Below are 20,534 nucleotides of genomic sequence, written 5' to 3' on the forward strand. Positions count from 1 at the left end.
TTTCACCATGCTGACCAGGATGGTCTCAATCTCTTGACCTCGTCATCCAGCCGCCTCAGCCTCCCACAGTGCTGGGATCACAGGCTTGAGCCACCGCGCCCGGCCTCTTTTCTTTTTTTAAGAGACAGGGTCTTGCTCTGTCACCCAGGCTGGAGTGCGGTATTGCGAACATGGCTCACTGCAACCTTGAATTCCTGGGCTCAAGCAACCCTCCTGCCTCAGCCTTCCGAGTAGCTGGGACTACAAGCTCTTGCCACTATGCCTATTTTTTTTTTTATTTTTACATATTTTTAGAGACAATGTCTGACTATAATGCACAGGCTGGTCTCAAACTCCTGGCCCCAAGTGATCCTCCCATCTCAGCCTCCCAAAGTACTAGGATTACAGGTATGAACCACTGCGTCTGGCCAAAAAGTTCTTTTTGACTGGTACTGGTGTGAACTGAGTTCAGTGATCTCTGGGCATGGTGGGCACTAAAGGCTGTTCTCTTTCATGAAGTATTTTTGTGGACCTCATGAAATTTTTTGTTGGCTTGGTGCTGATGCTCATGGCTGAAGTCCTTCTACCAGCAGTTTTCTGAAATGAATAATCTACTGTCCTTCTGGCTGCCTATGACAGTTCCATGTCTTCCACCCCTACACCTCCAACATGTTTCACCTGCAATCTCTTCACCCCTCCAGATGAGATCCTAGCCAATGCCACCTGTCTTTCGAGCCTGCATCTATTCCAAGGAAAACACACGCCTCTGTTCTCTTCGGTAAGAGTAGTGGTTACTTCCCAAGCAATACCCACTCTCTGCTGCCATAGGTTGCTTCTACCAGTCTTTAGATTTTTCGGGCATAGTTTGGCCCAGACCACTGTGTCTGAGATCTCATCTGCAATGGCACATATATCCAGCTTTCTATGTGGTCCTCCTGAAGCCCCTGTCCCTTGATTGAAGATGGGGAGAAATCCCTGCTTCTCTCCTCCCGTGATGCTCTGTATGTGTTGACAAGGGAAGGGGCACCCAAAGCATGCTAAAAAAAATCTTCCTAAATACATCTTCTCCCTAGTGTCCAACTGGGTGTTGGACTAAGGGTCATAAAGCTAGATTTCATATTATTCAGCCTTAAAAAGCAATGCAATTCTGACATGCCACAAACACGGATAAACCTGGAAGATGTTACGCTCAGTGAAGTAAGCCAGACACGAAAGGACAAATACTGCATGATTCCATTCACGTGAAGTTCCCAGAACAGTCAGATTCATAGAGGCAGAAAGCAGAATGATGGTTGCCAGGGCCTGACGGGTCAGAGTAAAAGGGGTTAAGTGTTTAATTGGCCTGGAGGTTCACTTTGGGAAGATGGAAAAGTTCTGGTGATGGATAATAGTGATGATTGCACAATACTGTTAATGTATTTTACACCCCTGAGTTGTACAATTAAAAATGGTTAAATGGGCCGGCACGGTGGCTCACACTTGTTATCCCAGCACTTTGGGAAGCCAAGGTAGGTGGATCATGTGGTCAGGAGATCAAGGCTATCCTGGCCAACACAGTGAAGCGCTGTTTCTACTAAAATACGAAAAATTAGCCGTGGTGGCATATGCCTGTAGTCCCAGCTCCTTGGGAGGCAGAATCACTTGAACCCGGGAGGTGGAGTGTAGTGGGTTGAGATTGAGCCATTGCACACTAGCCTGGGTGACAGAGTGAGACTCCATCTCAAAAAAAAAAAGGTTAAATGGTCCTTCTTATATTATGCATATTTTACCACAATAAAAAGCATTTCAGTCATTTCTTCCATAAGTCTTGCTTAGGTAGTCTAGCAACTGATTCCAGAACACAAGTCATCGTCATCCAGCGTATTTGGGATGGTGTCTGTTATTAAGCCATTGTCTCTCCCCTCCAAACACTCCCTCCTACACAAGGCTTTGTGTGGTGAGGGCAGGGACTCTATAAACAGCATTGCTTCTTTACCAAGGGTCTTTGCTGACAGAGGACACCATACAGAGCCTGGAAGGACCGGGAGGGAGAGGGGACCGGCTCCTCTCTATTTGCTTCCTGTTCCTGCCAGAGTTGGCCAGCAACAGCCCTTCACCTTGGCAACAGCATTTGTTTCCAATAGCAGTGGGTTAGTTTCCGTTTTCTTTCTTTTTTTTTTTTTAAGAGCTTTATGAGTTTAATATAAACCATACCATGAAATCTGAGAAATTTACCTCTTTCATTTTCCCAGAACTAGCTTTTTTGCACACCCCCAAAAGACACCTCACCCACAAGCAAGTCTTCTCCCAAGAGCTCCCTCCCAACTCCTTAGGGACTCTCCTCTGAGCTCTCAAAGTCTCGGCATCAGCTGGCCAGCCCTACCTCCTCCTCAGGAGTCTGGGTCCCAGCTCTGGGGACCCCTCGTCCAAGCTTCTAGGTTCTGAGAAGCTCCTTCTCTTCTCTTTGTCTCCTTAGCACAGGGGGCAGCTGCTTCCTGCTGCTGCTCTAGCTGTATGCCTCATTTGTTCCCTTTCTTCATTATTCGTCCTCTAATATCTGTTTAATCAATTCCTTATATTAAATTTTCTCTGTTAACACAACTGATGTGGTTTTCTCTCCCAGACTCTGCCTAACACTGCTGAGTTTTTGCACTACTGTGCAAAATATGAAAACAATGAGTTCCTTTTCATTATCTGGCTAGAGTTACTTACAGCTTCTCTCTACCAACGAGTTTGTAAATTCCATGAAATCAGGTTTTTCTGCTTTTTTTTTTTGGTTCATTGATGTTATGTTCTGAATTCTAAACACAGCCTGGCCCAAAGCAGGCACCCAATCATATCTGTGGAACAAATAAACAGGAAATATTTGAACATTAAAAAACAAAGTAATTTTCTTCATGAAAATATGCTTATAATATGTAAAAGCAATAACTACATCTAAGTACATTTGAAGTAAAATAAGTAGCTGACCTCTCTTTTTTTCTGAAATTTTTAGCAATATCCAAATTTTTTTCCCATTCTGTTGGTTGTCATGAAGTCCTTGTCTATGCCTATGTCCTGAATGGTATTACCTAGGTTTTCTTCTAGGGTTTTTATGATGTTAGGTCTTATGTTTAAATCTAATCCATCTGGAGTTAATTTTTGTATAAGGTATAAGGGAGGAGTTCAGTTTCAGCTTTCTGAACATGGCTATTGGCTGGGTATTTTTAAGACATTAATCTTGTGGACCAGTATTAATATTGACAGCTGCATTTACCATCTAACACATTTGAATACATTGCAAGGCTCAAAAAAGGGTAGCACAGCCAGCTCATCTGTTTCACTAATATGTGAATCTGTAGGACCACCCAGAAGGAGTCTGCTCTAGATCTGAATACTGGCGCTTATGCTCACCAAGATGCCCTGCACCAAGCCATGAAAGTTTCCATTGGAATCATGGAGCCATGAGAAGAGAAAGGCACCTGCCATAAATGTGCTCTCTTCACTGTTAGGCTGGGACAGGGAATACAGGATACTATACAACCTAAAAGTTGTTCAAATGCTGCTTGGGCAATAAGAGTGAATAAATGAGGAGAAATAGGCTTACATAAAAAACAGAACCAAAAGTTCAAGGACAGTGAAGGAAGACACTGGTCTATTTAATAATAAGTTATTATTATTAAACAAAGTTTAAAACAAGTTAAACAAAGTAAATTTGTTTTGTTTCATATATTTTTGTTCACAGAAGTAAAATGCTTTGCACATACCTGGAAGAAAACCAAGTGGTACTGGAGTTATCACCAGGAGAGGGCTAAAGGGAAGGCTTATTCAGCAACAAGGAGGTCACCGAGGATCTCCCAATAGTTCTGCCTTGTTATGCACGGTTGGCCCTCTGTACCTGTGAGTTCCACATGGGCCAATCTGACCAACTGTGTATCAAAAATATTTCAAAATAATGCCTGTAATCCCAGCCTTTTGGGAAGCTGAGGTGGGAGGATGGCTTGAGGTCAGGAGTGGGAGACTAGCCTGGGCAACATAGCAGGACCCTGTCTCTACAAAATAAAATAAAATAAAATAAAACATTAGCCGGGTGTGGTGGTGCAGGCCTGTAGTCCTAGCTACTTGGGAGGCTGAAGTGGGAGGATCCCTGGAAGCCAGGCACTCGAGGCTGCAGTGAGCCATGATTGTGCTGGCGCACTCCACACTCCAGCCTAGGGTATAGAGCAAGATACAGTCTCAGAAAAAAGAAATAAGAAAAAAGGAATTTAATAAAAAGAAAAAAATTAGGAAAAAAATACAAATAAATGATACATTATTGCAACTACTTAGCATTTACATTGTATTAGGCTATTGCAGGTAATCTGGAGATGATTTAAAATAATGGGAGAATGTGCACAGGTTATATGCAAATACTATGGCCTTTTATATCATAGAGTTGAGCATCCATGAATTTTAGTATAGGGCTGTGGGGGTAGATTGGGTCCTGGAACCAATGCCCTTTGGATGCAAAGGAATGACTGGGTGTGCATGTATATTTATTTTATATATAAACAACACAGGAACATAGGAAGGTAGATTTACAGGCCTCTGCGAGCCCAAAAGTAGCTAGCACTGTCTCAGAGCCTAGGATGGATGGAAACCTGTGTAATCAAGAGAAGGCGGACCTTTCAGGTTTTCTTTTTTTGTTTGTTTGTTTTTAAGACACAGTTTCACTCTCTCGCCTAGGCTGGAGTGCAGTGGCACAATCTCAGCCCACCGCAACCTCCATCTCCCAAGTTCAAGTGATTCTCCTGCCTCAGCCTCCCCAGTAGCTGTGTATACTACCACACCGAGCTAATATTTTGTATTATTACTAGAGATGGCTTTCACCTTTGACTAGGCTGGTCTTGAACTCCTAACCTCAGGTGATCCACCTGTCTCAGCCTCACAAAGTGCTGGGATTATAGGCATGAGCCACCGCACCCAGTCCACTTTTCGGTTTTATATAAATATGTGAGTAACAGCAGACTTATGTGACCACTGCTGAGGTCCTGCAGATGTGTTGCTTCTCCATGGAGTTAATCAGGCCAGGCCTGTGTAGATAACGAACAGCATGGTTCTCTACCTATCATACTTCACCTCTTCTAGTAACTGCCATTGTCAAACAGGACAACACCTCCTGCAAGAGGTGGAAGTGCACTCTTGCAACTCAGCCAGGGGCCTTCTGGGCTGCCAACTGCTCAGGATGTCCCTCCCACCTTGACTGGCTCCTCCCAGAGTGGGGAGCTGACCTGGAGTCCACATGGCCATCAGCTCAGAGCTGATGCCTCCAAACCTCACTGTCTTAAGATTCTGCTTAACCTGATTGCATTTTATTAAAACGCAGACCTCCAATTAAAATGGATTAAGGGATTTTGGTAATTTATTTAAAGCTATTTAGCTCTTTTTTTTTGAGACAGAGTCTCGCTCTGTGGCCCAGGCTGGAGTGCAGTGGTGCAGTCATGGCTCACTGCAACCTCTGCCTCCCAGGTTCAAGCAATTCTCCTGCTTCAGCCTCCTGAGTAGCTGGGACTACAGGTGTGTGCCACCTTGCCCGACTAATTTTTTGCATTTTTAGTAGAGACAGGGTTTCACACACTCTTAGCCAGGATGGTCTCAATCTCCCGACCTTGTGATCCTCCCACCTCAGTCTCCCAAAGTGCTGGGATTACAGGCGTGAGCCACCTCTCCTGGCTAGCTATGTAGCTCTTTACAACAAATACACCAGAAATTGCTAAAATGTCTGTCACTGGATAATGTTTGCTTATCAAAGGAAAAGTTTCCTTTTGTAGCAATTCCAACCAAACAGCAAGCCTGAAGCTTTCTAGATTAAAGGGCCAGAAACCAGGAAAAGCCGCCCACTCCTCCTGACCTCATCCTCATCACACAGGCCACATGCCCTGACAGTCACATACTCCTATAGAACTTTATAGTCCCTTGGGATCTGTGCCTTCTGTAGCTTGAACAGTATTTCATTTAAAATAGCATTTTTGGCCAGGTGGTGGCTCATATCTGTATTTCCAGCACTTAGGGAGACAGAGGTGGGCGATCACTTGAGCCTAGGAGTTTGAGACCAGCCTGGGAAACATGGTCAAATACCATCTCCACTAAAGATACAAGAATTAGGTGGGTGTGGTGTTGTGTGCCTGTAGTCCAAGCTACTCAGGAGGCGATTGTTGCAGCCCAATAGGCAGAGGTTGCAGTGAGCCAAGATCGTGCCACTGCACTCCAGCCTGGGCAACACAGTAAGATCCTGTCTCAAAAAGTAAATTAGTAAATTAATTAGAAGAGTGTTGTTCTTTTTTAGCAGCTGTATAATAAGGACCTTCAGCCTGTCCAATGACATGGGAAAATTAAACTGATAACAATGCTTCAAAACCCACTTGTTAAGCTCTGTCCCAATGACCACATTCATACTGATCATCACTATATGCATAAATATGTATTTAATACTCTTCTGGCATTCTAAATGGATGAGTAATTATAATTTTACTATGAAAGCGACTACTCACTTAAAAAGAAAAACTGAAAACTAAGGAGGCTTTGCCATTGTTAAGGAGCTGCTTTAATTAGAAAGGATGCATTTAATTAATAGTTAATTGGTGGAGAAAAGTTAAAAACAATCTAAATGAGGCCAGGCATGGTGGCTCACACCTGTAATCCCAGCACTTTTGTAGGCCGAGGTGGGTGGATCACCTGAGGTCTGGAGTTTGAGACCAGCCTGACCAACATGGCGAAACCATGTCTCTACTAAAAATACAAAAATAGCTGCGTGTGGTGACGCACATCTGTAATCCCAACTACTCAGGAGGCTGAGGCAGGAGAATTGCTTGAACCCAGGAGGCAGAGGCTGCAGTAAGCCGAGACTGTGCCACTGCACTCCAGCTTGGGCAACAAAAAAAAAACTCCATAAAAAAAAAAAAAAAAAAAAATCTAAATGCTAAACAAAGAGGGCCTGAGCTGGTCAAATGCTCACTGGAAAATGTCATCCTTTTTAATGTCAACTTCAACCCAAGAAAAATCTCTGGAGTAAACAAATCATTGTTGTCATCATCCTTGCCATTTCGTTTCAACCCTGTTTTTGTAAGGAAGCTACAGGGTGGAGTTGTAGTTCAGAAAAGGACTTTCTAGACCTATAGTCCCAAGGTCAAGTCTCAGCTGTGCCACTGGCTAGTCCCATTATGAAGCACATTTGTTCCTGAAACCTTCGATGACTTTTTACTTATGCTTTTGTTCAATCCACTGGTATTTAACTTAACTGATTAAAGATTTCAGGACATTGTATGTATCTTTGGATGATCATTTCAGAAAGAGAAAAAAATTCAGGAAATAATTTAGCCAGGATCTTAGAGATATGTCTTATTTGGACATGAAACTTACAAAACATTTCTGCTTCTCAATTTGAATTTTGTGGACTGTTAAAAATTTTTTTGTCATGCTACCTAGAATTTCATTACCTATCCTTCCCACAACTTGGGAGTATTCATCATTGGTGTCTGTAGAAAGGTGAGTATTACCTAGTCCTAAAATGCTTTTGGATTATAATCTCATAATGTAAACATGGAAAGGAACACTGTAAAATGGAATCAAGATAATAAGAGTGTGGTGAAGTCTATTTTTTTGCTTCTCTGAGAAAATAAGGCCTGCAGAGTTCCCCACTGCACCCAGCTCCTCAACAAACCCTACAAGGCCCAGCCCCATCTCAAACAGGATGGCTCCTCTAGCCTTATGCACTAGAAATGAGGTGGGTTTCCACAGCATCTGGTTCTTACTCTCGTACATTGGATGGTGGTCATGTGTGCCATCTCCTGTACTAATCCAAGAAGTCCCAGGCTAAATAAATTGGCACTGAACTAAAGATCTAGGCCAATTTAAATAAATGCTGTGCCACATGGCTTAACAATAGAAAGAGCTGTATTATCATGGAAATCTTTCCAATATGTATCACCTGCTTTTATGTCTATCTAAATAGTCTATAAATAACACATTTTTATTGGTAACACAGGAGCTAGTTATGACAAAGTACTACAGAACAGCAATGTCTAGCTTGTAACTAACACATCTTAATTGATAACATAGGGGTTATCTATAAAGATGACGAAGTATTATACAGCAGCAATGCTTTCCAGGGTTAACAAAGTGTCTGTATCCACACTAAATGGCACATGGCTCTACTTGTTTGGAGTATTTCTTTCCCCCACCTCTACCATGAGACAAGGTCTCACTCTGTCACTCGGGCTAAAGTGCAGTATTGCAATCCTAGCCCACTGCAGCCTCATATACCTGGACTCTGGTGATCCTCTCACCTCAACCTCCTGAGTAGCTGGGACCACAGGTATGCGCCACCATGCCAGGCTACTGTTTTTTGTTTTTTTACTTTTTGTAGAGATGGAGGTCTTACTATGTTGCATAGGCTGGTCTTGAACTCCTGCTCTCAAGCGATCCTTCTGCCTTGGCCTCCCAAAGTGCTGGGATCATAGGTGTGCGTCATCATGCCTGGCTATGGAGTGCTTTTTCTTTTTTTTTCTTTTTGAGACAGAGTCTTGCTCTCTTACCCAGGCTGGGGTGCAGTGGCACAATCTTGGCCCACTGCAATTTCCACCTCCCAGGTTCAAGTGGCTCTCCTACCTCAGCCTCCCAAGTAGCTGGGATTACAGGTGCCTGCCATCACACCCGGCTGATTTTTGTATTTTTAGTGGAGACGGGATTTCACCATGTTGCCCAGGCTGGTCTTGAACTTCTGAGCTCGAGCAATTTGCCTCCCTCAGTCTCCCACCATGCTGGGATTACAGGCATGAGTCGCCATACCTGGCCATGGAGTACTTCTTTATCATGCCTCTGCCCCACCTTACTTTCGGCTGTCACTTCACACTCTCAGTGTGCCTGTCTCCATAAACTCCTCTATTTCCTAATTTCCTGCTTGTAATCTGCCTTGAGCTTCAAAAAACATCAGACAACTAAGCCTGTTGGGGTCCTATTGAAAATATGAAGAAAAAGGCTTTCAGGTCATCAGAGGGGTCAGCTTTGGATAAATGAGTTCGGTGACAGCCTGTACTGACAGCTCACAGGCCACCTTGGTTCTGGACTGGGATCTGGATGCTGGGAAAGACTGGCCACACCTGTGTCTTCCTGCTAAGTCCTTGGGTACTCAGCCCTCTGATTGCCAGCCTTCTGCTTTTTAGCCAGATCTCCCTGCCACCATCTCTGTGCTCTGTGTTCACTGTAATGCTAGCTCTGTCTCTTTCAAACTGAGCTCCTCAATAGCTTGGATCTTGCAGTTCCCTCCAGAGTCTCCAAGTCGACACCTGCTCAATACCTACAAAAAACAATTCAGCCATATGGCTTGAATGCTTACATCACACACAGAGGCTTTTGGTTCTGAATAAGTGCCACAATTATGAAAGCCGCACTGAAGTAGGAAACACGTCAGTTGAAAGAATGGCCTTATTTGCAGGCAGCTTGCATTGTATTTTATAAGAATGTGTTTGACATTTTAAGCTTTCCTGTGGCAGCAAATTGTACTTCTCCCAGTGGCAGGAGTTATTTAGTCTGTGACCAGAATAAACCAAACTGTTTTGGAAAGTTTAATATTTTTGGTTTTCATATTCCATTTTATGACTGTGTTTGTTTTTTCAGAAATAAGCCCGTGTATAAGAAAACAGTCTTATCTCTGAACCAAGCACATGGCTCATGCCTGTAACCCTGGCGCTTTGGGAGGGCGAGGTGGGAGGATCATTAGAGGCCAGGACTTTGAGACCAGCCTAGGCATTGTAGTGAGACCCCCATCTTTACGAAAAATAAAAAACAGTCTGGCCGGGTGTGGTGGCTCACACCTGTAATCCCTCCACTTTGGGAGGCCAAGGCAGGTGGATCACGAGGTCAGGAGTTCGAGATCAGCCTGACCAACATGGTGAAACCCCGTCTCTACTAAAAATACAAAAATTAGCCAGGCATGGTAGCTCGCGCCTGTAATCCCAACTACTTGGGAGGCTGAGGCAGGGGAATCACTTGAACCTGCGAGGCAGATGTTGCAGTGAGCCGAGATTGTGCCATTGCACTCCAGCCTGGGTGACAGAGCGAGACTCCATCTCAAAAAAGAACAACAACAAAAAACATTAGCCTGGTGTGGTGGCATGCTTATAGTGCCAGTTACTCAGGAAGCTAAGAAGGGAAGGTTGCTTGAGCCCAGGAGTTTGAGGATGCAGTGAGCTGTAATTGAGCCACTGCACTCCAGTCTGAGTGGCAGAGAGAGACCCTGTCTCAAAAACAAACAAACAAACAAACAAACAAAACCACTAATTTTATGCCAGAACACATCATCTTAAGGAGAACAAAAATCTTCTGCATGCAGAAACTGCCAACACATTTTAAAAGGCCCACATTTTAATAAGTAGAATAGATAAACTATCAGACGAGAGATCATAAATTATTTTGGCTTAAAAAAATTGTTAAAATGATCTAACAGCATTCTGCATGTAGGTTTCTACACATAATGTGTATGTATGGGTGTGTCTACGTAGCTTTTTTAAGGGAATGGCATATGATCAGGCCCATTTTTCCACAGTTTTGACTGCTTGCTAAAACAAGAATAGCGAGGTCTGCATTTCTGCCAACTCAGTGCATAGTCCAAGAGCTCCCTGCAGAGGAAAGCGAGGATGGAGAATCCAGTCCATGTCTGTCGGACAAACATTAATGGCAGAAGGTTGGAGAAACTTGTTGATGGTTGGTATTGCAGCTTCAGGGCTGGCATTCTCTCTGGTTTCAGGTGTGTCTGCTAACGGATTTGTAGTCTCTGATCCACGTCTTTAACCATTATGAAACTGGATGGCAAGGAAGTGGTCCACTGAGAAGTTTGATTGAGTATATTCTTCTCACCTGCGAAAAGCTTGGGTGAAATATCTGCACTGAAGGTGCAGTGTAGCGGAACAGATGTTTCCTTTGGGATTAGGGCAACAGAGCTGCTCTGTTTTGTTAATTCTCTTGACTTGGAGCTATGTAGCCTACCATTTGACATGCCATCACTTGGACCCCGAAGTTAATGTTTTCTGCAACTCCTATGTTAGCATAAAGTGATGTATTTATTAACTTATACCTGTTTGGCTCTCAGCTACCATTTCTGATTGAGAGGTAACTTCTGCAGACATATTTTCTTAAGCTTAGTTACTGCTCATGACTGAAATTTATCAGTTTCCCTCAAGGCTGCCATTATAAATGAGCAGATTTCCTCTGTTGACTCCTCAGAGTGCCAGAACTGCCTCAGAGAATTAAACAGGGGGAGCCATTCCGATATAGTAAATGCAGTAACTCCTTATTTGTCCCAGACACATGGACGTTACTTTCCAGGACTGTAAACCCCCAGTGGAAATTGTGTTACTTAAAACTTCCAATGATGAGTTGCATTTTGATGTCTCCAGGTCCGTAAAGGGATTGTCTAAATTGAGATCAGATGCACCAATGTTCTTGACATTGGCATTTGGGTATCCACTTCTACAGCCAAAGGAAGAATACTTTTATCTGTACATGAAAGCTCCCTATTCTGCTATAGCCTGTCTCCTTTCATCTCAGCTTCCAAATCAACAGATTAAGTATTCCTTACCCGAAATGTTTTGGACCAGGCCAGGCATGGTGGCTCATATTTGTAATCCCAGCCCTTGGAGAAGCTGAGGCGGAAGGACTGCTTGAGCCTAGGAGTTCAAGACCAGCCTGGGTAAAATAGATTTTTGTGAGACCTTGTCTCTATAAAAATTAAACAAAATTAGCCAGGTGTAGTGGCATGAATCTGTGGTCTCAGCTACTTGGGAGGTTGAGGCAGGAGGATCATTTGAGCCCAGGAGGTTGAGATTCCAGTGAGCCATGATCATGCCACTGCACTCTAGCCTGGGAGACAGAGCAAGACTCAGTCAAAAAAAAAAGAAAGAAGAAGAAGGAAAAGGAAGAAAAAAAAAGGAAAGAAAAGCAAAGGAGGAAGGAAGGAAGGAAAGAAGGAAGGAAAGAAAATGCTTGGGACCAGAAGTGTTCCCTATTTTGGCATATTTGCATATACATAATGAGATATCCTTGGGATGGGACACAAGTCTAAACACAAAATTCATTTATGATTAATATATACATAGCTGAAGGTAATTTTATATAATATTTTAAAATAATTGTATGCATAAAACGAAGTTTGGACTGTGTTTTGACTGTAATCTGTCAAGTGAAGTCAGGTGTGGGATTTTTCCACTTGTCACATATCATGTTAGTGCTCAAAAATTTTTAGATATTGGAGCATTTCAGATTTCGGGTTTTCAGGTTAGGAATGCTCAACCTGTAGTTGTTAGTCCTGTTCCCTTTCACCCAGGAAGTTCATGGTCCTCTGCATTACAAAGATTTTCTTGGTCATGCAGAGAATTCTTTTGTTCAATTTCATGCTGGTTCTTTGTGCTACTGAAGGTCATCATTCACTTTGTTCAGATTCTGACACTCCAGATGCCACCCCTGTTCATTTAACGACATACATCTGTGGTCAATGTATCATGGTAGTGGTGACAGAAAAACTAGCTTCCTTTCTTGCATGGAGATGAAATTTAAGATCTTGGGTGCTTTTTTCAGCAGGTAGTTTCTTTAAATTACCTGCTTTTTCTGATGAATCCTACAGAGGCATAGCTGGGCGTCAATCAGATGCAGCACTGTGCTGGAAAAACAGGATCAGAAATACCTTACAGAGAAAAAGAATGCTTTCTTTTCTTCCCATTTTTAATTTCTTCATTTAAAAACCAATACTGTGGGTATATACCTAAAGGAACTGAAAGCAGGGACTCTAAGAGGTATTTGTACATCCACGTTCATGGTAACATTATGCATAATAGCCAAAAGGTAGAAGCAACCCATGTATCCGAACTGCAGCTGAATGGATAAGCATAATGTGACAGTGGGATATTATTCAGCCTTAAAAAGGAAGGAGATTCTGATACATGCTATAACATGGATGGACTTTAAAAATATTATACTACATGGAATAAATTAATCACAAAAGGACAAATACTATATGATTTAACTTACATAGTGTATTAGTTCTTTTTCACGCTGCTGATAAAGACATACCCGAGACTGGGTCATTTATAAAGAAAAAGAGGTTTAATGGACTCACAGTTCCACATGGCTGGGGAGGCCTCACAATCATGGCAGAAGGTAAAAGGCATATCTTATATTGGTGGCAGGCAAGAGAGAGACACTTGTGCAGGGCAACTCCCGCTTATAAAACCATCAGATCTCATGAGACTTATTCACTATCATGGAAAACACCCGCCCCATGATTCAATTACCTCCCTCTGACCCTCCCATGACATATGAGAATTGTGGGAGCTACAGTTTGAGATTTGGGTGAGTGCACAGCCAAACCATGCCATATAGGTTCCTAGAAGAATCAAACTTATACAGACAGGGTGATTGCCAGGTACTGTGGAGAGGAATGAGGGGGAGTTATGGTTTAATGGGTATGGAGTTTCACTTTGAGAAGATAAAAACATTCTGGAGACAGATAGTGGTGATGGTTACATAACAATGTGAAATAAATGTCACTGAACTGTACACTAAAAAAATAGTTAAAATAGTATATTTCATTGTATGTATATTTTATTAGAATTTTTAAAAATCAGCACTGCAGTTAATGCAATCAAGCTAAAATACTAGCACCTTAATCTTGGGTGACCATTAAGTCCTGGTCACCCCAAGGTTTGCTGAGGCAGTCTCCATTTATGCTTCTGTATTCAGAGCAATTAGTAATCATTTCCTCTTCACTCTCAAAAGTGTTCTGGCTTAAACAATAAGTCATCTGATCACCCTAGGTCTATTTCATAATTGCATAAATCATTGAATTGCCATTTTGTATGTAAATATCTTAACATTCAGAATGTATCTGTATTTTCCTGAATTACTCTAATCATAAATTTGGTGTTCCATGGAATGTTAAAGGCTCTGATAAAATTTTAAAGATGTCTGATTACTTTCCGAACATTGATTACAGTCCCCAAAGCAGTCCCCATTTCTTACAAACATTATTTCTTTAAACACTAAAACCCTCTAACATTTGTCAAACTCACCTACTTCACTGTTATCTGCATTAAAGGGAACAGAGGAAGACAAAGACATGGTCCCAGACAGCTTCTACTTGCCTCTCTTGGCTACCTCTTTGTTGTTGTTTAAAACATCAATAAATATTCTTTGAAGTCAGAAATATGTTCACATTTCAATTACTTCCATCTTTCACCTCACCATGAGAGAATACACCACTTTCTCTTTGAGTGAGCTACTGTTCTGCACTTATAATAAAAGTACCATACTATCATAACCTTATTGTTATCCATCTTCTGGACGAATATATTCTCTCATTTTCCAACTCCAAATATCAGAGGTAAATATAACTTAATTTTGTTCCATAGTCAATATCATCCTTTGATGTGCTAATGTAATTTCTGAGTACAAATAAACCGGTAATTTATTGCTTAAAAACAGAAGAGATCCAATCATATCTACTTCAATAGTTTGGAAAAAAAGGAATCTGACAAGTGCCAAAGTATGAAATGACTATTTAAAGTGAATTCAAGTATATTCTTATGTTATTCTCCAATAAACAAGTCATACGCATTTCTGTGATCCTTAAAATGAGCATGCTGAAAGTTACAGGGGAAAGAAAGATTTGGGAAAAACACAAATACACAGATAATTCATCTAGTGAAAGAACTAGCAAGCCAGGTGCTTTTATTTCTCTATTAGGACATTACTTTCTCTGTTTGTATTGTGGTTCATTAAATGGGTAGGCTATCTGTGGCTTTGAGAAGGAAAAATAATTTAAAAAATAATTTTCCTAATATTTTACCTTGATTATGAAACCAAACCAAAGGAACATTATTTTACATTCAATTAGTAACATATGCAGAGGCAGGCGCTTGGTAATTTTTAGTTATTCATTTGCTTGATGCTTTTTCCAGCAATTTCAGCTGCAAAACTATAATATCCATCTGTTTGAAAAGGTAACTGATTAGCAACTAGCTCCTTTAAAACATTTTTTAAAACATATCGTCTTACCTTTCCAAAGTCAATCTCTACCAGCTTTAAAAATAAATATTCTAGCCAAATCTCGGAAGAAATATATTCTAAATATATGTTAGACATGATAGATTCTCACACAACATTCACTCCTATCTCCTTCAAGTGTGTATCCCTCTACCTATGAGGCTAGAAACCTATAAACCACATTTCCTGGAGTTCCTTGCAGCTAAGGTTCTGGGCACAGTGTAGGTTCTTCCAGGGAGATGAGCAGGATAAGAAGGAAGGTGGAGGCATCTAAGGAAAATGTTTGCTTCTTGTTTTGTTGTTCATAGCAATGTTCAGTTACCAGCTTCCTAGGATGGACAGGAAGAACTAGCAAGTTCTTTGCAGCAGCCTCTCTGGTCACTATAACGCAGCCCAAAAGGTGTGTCCTTGAGGTTAGCAGTTCTAATCGTGGTTCTGATTCCCAGCCCCTAGGCTGTGGCAATGACAGCAGCAACCCTGGGGCCAGTCAGGCTTGCTGCCTGGAGTCAATACATGAAGCTAAGGCTAGGCCCCTCCTCTACTTTCAGTTGCAAACTTCCCTGCCAACCTTCTTGTGAGCACCTAATTATCATATTCAACTCTTTTCTGCTTGAAATGGCTAAGATAGTTTCCATCATCTGCAGTCTAACACAGAAGAAAAAGAAGGTAAAAACGAGCACTTTCAATACAGCAAGATGGCATGTAACACCCCAGAAGGACCATGGAAGTGGAAAAGGTTGTGCTTATTTGACATCCACAGTTACGCCTTTAAAAACAAGAAGTTCACAGGCTGAACTTTCCAGAGCTACCCAAATCAGGGCTAACAACCCTTTACGGCCTAGGGTTGATGTGGAGACATAATAACAAAGGTTGGGAAACAATCATTGGGACCCCCAGAGAGAAAATAAGGGAGGATAGAAGGGAACAAGGAAAAGCAAAGAGAATAAAACCACACATATGTGTGAAGAGGACCATACACCAAATCCCTCATGTGACCTTCATCCCCTACCATCTTCATCATCATCTCCAAAAACAACCACAGGTAACTTCTTTAACCTAGTTGAGTCAAAGGCCTGTCTAGGGTGGAGGAGATGCAAGTGTGACACCCTCTGGCTCCAAAAGGACACTAATTACTAAGAGTACAGCACATTCTATACTCTATGCTATAGAAGAGTACCAAGCATACACAGATGGGGGATTGAACCAGTGACCCAAATATTCAGTTCTAGAGTCAATTAGGCAGCAACCTCTCTGCAGCCTCCAGGAGATGATATTATGTCAATATACTCCTACTTCTTGCTATAAACCCCTCTTGATGACTGCTCACAATGTGCCAACTGTGTACTCAGCATTTTACACCTATTCATTTGCTCCCCACAGCCACCTGGGGAGATATTATTATCTCCATTTCACAGTTAAGGAAATGGCTCAGAGCTGGGCTTCAATCCAGGTGATCTAGTTCAAACTCTTAAAATGCCTTCTTTGAGTGGTTAGAAACTTCTCTGGATGAGAAGTGAGTATCCAAAGTGAATGATGTTAACTCCTTTTGTAGATGTCTCAGCTAGGAGTTCTTTTTTTTTTTGAGACGGAGTTTCACTCATGTTACCCAGGCTGGAGTGCAATGGCGCAATCTCGGCTCACCGCAACCTCCGCCTCCTGGGTTCAGGCAATTCTCCTGCCTCAGCCTCCTGAGTAGCTGGGATTACAGGCATGCACCACCATGCCCAGCTAATGTTGTTGTATTTTTTTAGTAGAGACGGGGTTTCACCATGTTGACCAGGATGGTCTCGATCTCTTGACCTCGTGATCCACCCGCCTCGGCCTCCCAAAGTGCTGGGATTACAGGCTTGAGCCACCAATGTACTCTCTTTATGGGATCAAGAGAAGTGAATCACAAAAGCTGAAGGACATTTAACTGGCCATTTAGCATCACTATTCAGTTTGTCCTTAAATGAATTCTCCAGTTATCTTAATGCTTTCATCATGCCATTCTTTTCGGAAGAATTCCTAATTTATGAGTAAAAACGTAAGATTGCACAGACAAGTGCTGACAGCCTAATTTCAATAATGCATTATACCAGGGGCTTAATTGCAATGAGAGCTTTCACTCAATTCCTGTTTAAAAATACAAATGAGAACACTGACACGTAGTAAACACAAGGATTTAACTGCATTTTGCCCTCAACATTATGAGCCTGCCAAGCATGTCTTGCTTGTGTCTTCTTCAAAGCAATGATAGAGCCTTCTTCATAAATGTGTTTCAAATTTTGGAGACTAGTTCTCTAAAGGAACACATAAATTCTTTACAAGTGAAATGCATGTTAGTATCCACATATCCACCTATCAGAAATACTATAAGGTCTTGTTAATACCTCTTCTTTACAGCCCTTGTAACCTCCAGTATGATTTGGCTGTCAAAGATACACATACATAGAGATTTATGATTTACTGGGAAGATCCCCACTCCCATTAACCTTCCAATTTACGGCAGAGTTAACTATCCACACAGGGTATTCCCAATTTCACATCCCTCTGGTAAGCAAAATATTATTAAAACCTTTGAACTACCTTGGAACTTTATCCATATTAAGATACACACACAAAAAGGCACATTTCCAAAGACATCATTACAGTAATTGAATCTTTCTAGAAACAAAATTTCTTGTGAGTTAAAAAAAGAGTGTACAGGGAGCTCCCTTTTCAAATCTGATCAAATGCATTAATAAAGCAGCAGTTCTTTGGCACAATTTCCTCAGTGACAAGATGGGTCCCAACTTGTAAAGGTCTCCTTTAAATAAAGTTATAGGTAACCAATGACCATCTGAGAGCCACTTCCATTCTCCTAAGTGATCTTCCAGCTATGAGCAACGCTAAGGCACCACTCGCCAATACTGGACAATTCTTTACCCTGCATTCTCAGCCAGCCATCAAGGACAGAGAACCCTTCAACTCTCCCTTCCTTAAACTTCAAACAAGTTAACTATTCACTAGCTAAAAGATAAAGGCTTCCGAGGTAGGAGGATCATTTGAGGTCAGGAGTTCGAGACCAGCCTGGCTAACAAGGTGTAACCCCGTCTCTACTAAAAATAATAATAAAAAAAAAATTGGCTGGGCATGGTGGTAATCCCAGCTACTGGGGAGGCTGAGGCAGGACAATTGCTTGAAATCAGGAGACAGAGGTTGCAGTGAGCCAAAATCGCACCACTGTATTCCAGCCTGGGCAATAGATAGTTAAGACTCTGTCTCAAACATAAATAAATAAACAAACAAATAAAAAATAAAAAGATAAAGGCTTCCATTTGCTGATGTCACGTGAATATTAGTACTTTTAGTTACTGAAACAACTAAATGGTTGCCAATGGATAGCTGTAATGTCACCAATAACCTTAACCTCAAAATGATGTAGATATAGTTTAGCTCTTTCCCCACACTAAATTTTCAATGTGCATTTAAATTCATACCTACCACCTAACATAAAGCTCTGCAAGTAGACGTTTACAGCCTTATCTTCTTTCTACATAGAGCATTGTGGGCTCACATCATTTATCACAAAGAACCCACGTAATATAAAAAGACCTGGCCCGGTGCAGTGGTTCACCCCTGTAATCCCAGCACTTTGAGAGGCCGAGGTGGGCAGATCACGGGGTCAGGAGTTCAAGACCAACCCGACCAACGTGGTGAAACCCGTTTCTTCTAAAAATACAAAAATTAGCCAGGAGTGGTGGCCAGTGCCTGTAATCCCAGCTACTCTGGAGGCTGAGGCAGGAGAATTGCTTGAACCTGGGAAGTGGAGGTTGCAGTGAGCCGAGATCATGCCATTGCACTCCAGCCTGGGCGACAGAGACAGACTCCGTGTCAAAGCAAAACAAAACAAAAAAACCCACACACCCACACATAGCAAGTAATATCATACAAATCCTTCTCTTCCTAATTTGGCATTCCTTCTTAAACTGTATTTTCATCGTGAGCTTTAAAAACTTTCTGGCTTCAAGTTATCTTAGTTCTTTCACTCTTATTAATTAAAAATCAATTCCCCAGGGAAAGATACACGTGCACTTCATGAAAAAATACGAATCCATTTTAACCTTTAAGGCACTAGACATGCCCTTTACCTCTGAATTCTGATGTATCCAATCTCACACCCCAAGGCACATCCCGCAATCCCTTATTGCATGGCAGTCTCGCCTGTTTTGATCGTGTCTAAGTTTGCAAGGTAAACAGGTCACCCTGGACAACTGTAAAGGCAGGGGACCAGCAGGAACTCACCCAGGCGTGCAGACCCGGCCGCGGGCTCCGGGACACGCGCGAGATGACCTGTCGCGCCCCCTCCACCCTTGGGGCGGGCGCCGAGGCGGCGGATCTAGGGAGGAACAGAGGCTTCTCTCCGCTCCCCTCTGCAGACCATTGTCAGTGCCCGGGTCGCCGGCGCTTTCTGCAGTGTGGGGACGAGCAGCAGCTCTCCCGTTGCGAGTAGTCACAGCGCTGTCCCGCAGCCAGGGGCAAAAGCTGCTTTTGCATCAGAGCCTAGGGCTGCACCAGGTGTAACTTCCACCCCTTGACCTATTTTAGAGCGTGAGGATGAAAGGAAGAGGAAAAAATAGTCGGAGGGCGCGCGGGGGAGCAGGCGGCCGGGTGCGCGCGTGGCCGTGGGGGAGCGCGCCCGCGAGCCTGGGCGCGTGTCGGGGCTTCCTAAGAGAAGTTGCGGCGAGGCGCCCCCCGGCCTCCGGCGCTTGGGCCCGCTCTGGGGCGCTTCGCGAGCCTGTTTTTCCACTGCGGCCGCAGGCCGGCTTGGCCCGCCCTACTCCTGCGCCCCACGCGGTGCACGGCTCCTGGGGATTGGGGGCTTCGGGCTGGCCCCACAACAGCAGCCCGGAGACCGCCCGCAGCCCCCGCCCCCGTCGGCGTCCCCGCCTCCCTGGACCGCCCTCACCTTTGGGGAGGCGGTGCTCGGGCTCAGATGTCCCGGAACCCAGGCCTGCGGCGCCTCCAGGCAGGAAGAGCGGGCTGGCGCTCGGCGGAGCCAGGGACGGTCGCTTCCCCGCCCAGTTCCCTGCGATCGCCCCGCCCGAACGTGCCCAGGAAGAGAGACTGGGCCGCACCCGCCCGGCCAGGGACCAGGGTGACCTTCCTGCTTCCCGCCTCGCCCTTGTCGCCGGTCTCTTCCCGCGTGGCCCGTCCTGCGTAAGAGAGGACGCCCCTGGGCGCGCACCTGGTCTGCCCGAAGCGCAGTACCTGGGGTGACGGCGTGTAGCTTTAGCGCGGCTCTTCTCACTTTACATCCCTGGACTTCAGCGGAAATGCTCCCTTGGGGTCGGTCCATTGGGATAACTGGAGATGGGGGGTTAAGTAGTATGCCACGGCTTCGATGCTTCAAATCATTCCACGACACAGCATGCCTTAACTGTTGAGTTTTGCAAAACAAGCCTCATCAAAAAAGCATCCATCAGAAGGTGGGGTGGAACTGAGAAGTTTTTGCCTAGAACTGGAGACAAACCTCCCCTCCCCACAATGCTTCTGTGACGATA

At 43.4% G+C, this 20,534-nt stretch overlaps 1 protein-coding gene across 5 annotated transcripts in view; it reads right to left on the reverse strand.

Annotated features, from left to right (window-relative positions):
• The window catches only part of TRMT9B (tRNA methyltransferase 9B (putative)), a 56,274-nt gene extending 36,003 nt beyond the window's left edge, over positions 1 to 20,271 (reverse strand). For 2 of the 5 annotated variants that reach the window (XM_037740905.1, XM_037740902.1), the window contains exons 1-2: positions 19,940 to 20,070; positions 19,276 to 19,569 (exon numbers count right to left, since the gene is read on the reverse strand). The gene's annotated coding sequence lies outside the window, so the exon portion shown is untranslated. Of the gene's footprint in view, positions 1 to 19,275; positions 19,570 to 19,939; positions 20,073 to 20,241 lie in introns of those variants that run through there. The other 3 variants (XM_017535574.2, XM_037740899.1, XM_037740894.1) reach the window with 3 other exon arrangements.
• Positions 20,272 to 20,534: the final 263 nt, after the last annotated feature.

Source organism: Cebus imitator, unplaced genomic scaffold, assembly GCF_001604975.1.
Source record: "Cebus imitator isolate Cc_AM_T3 unplaced genomic scaffold, Cebus_imitator-1.0 Scaffold5, whole genome shotgun sequence".
NCBI lineage: Eukaryota > Metazoa > Chordata > Mammalia > Primates > Cebidae > Cebus > Cebus imitator.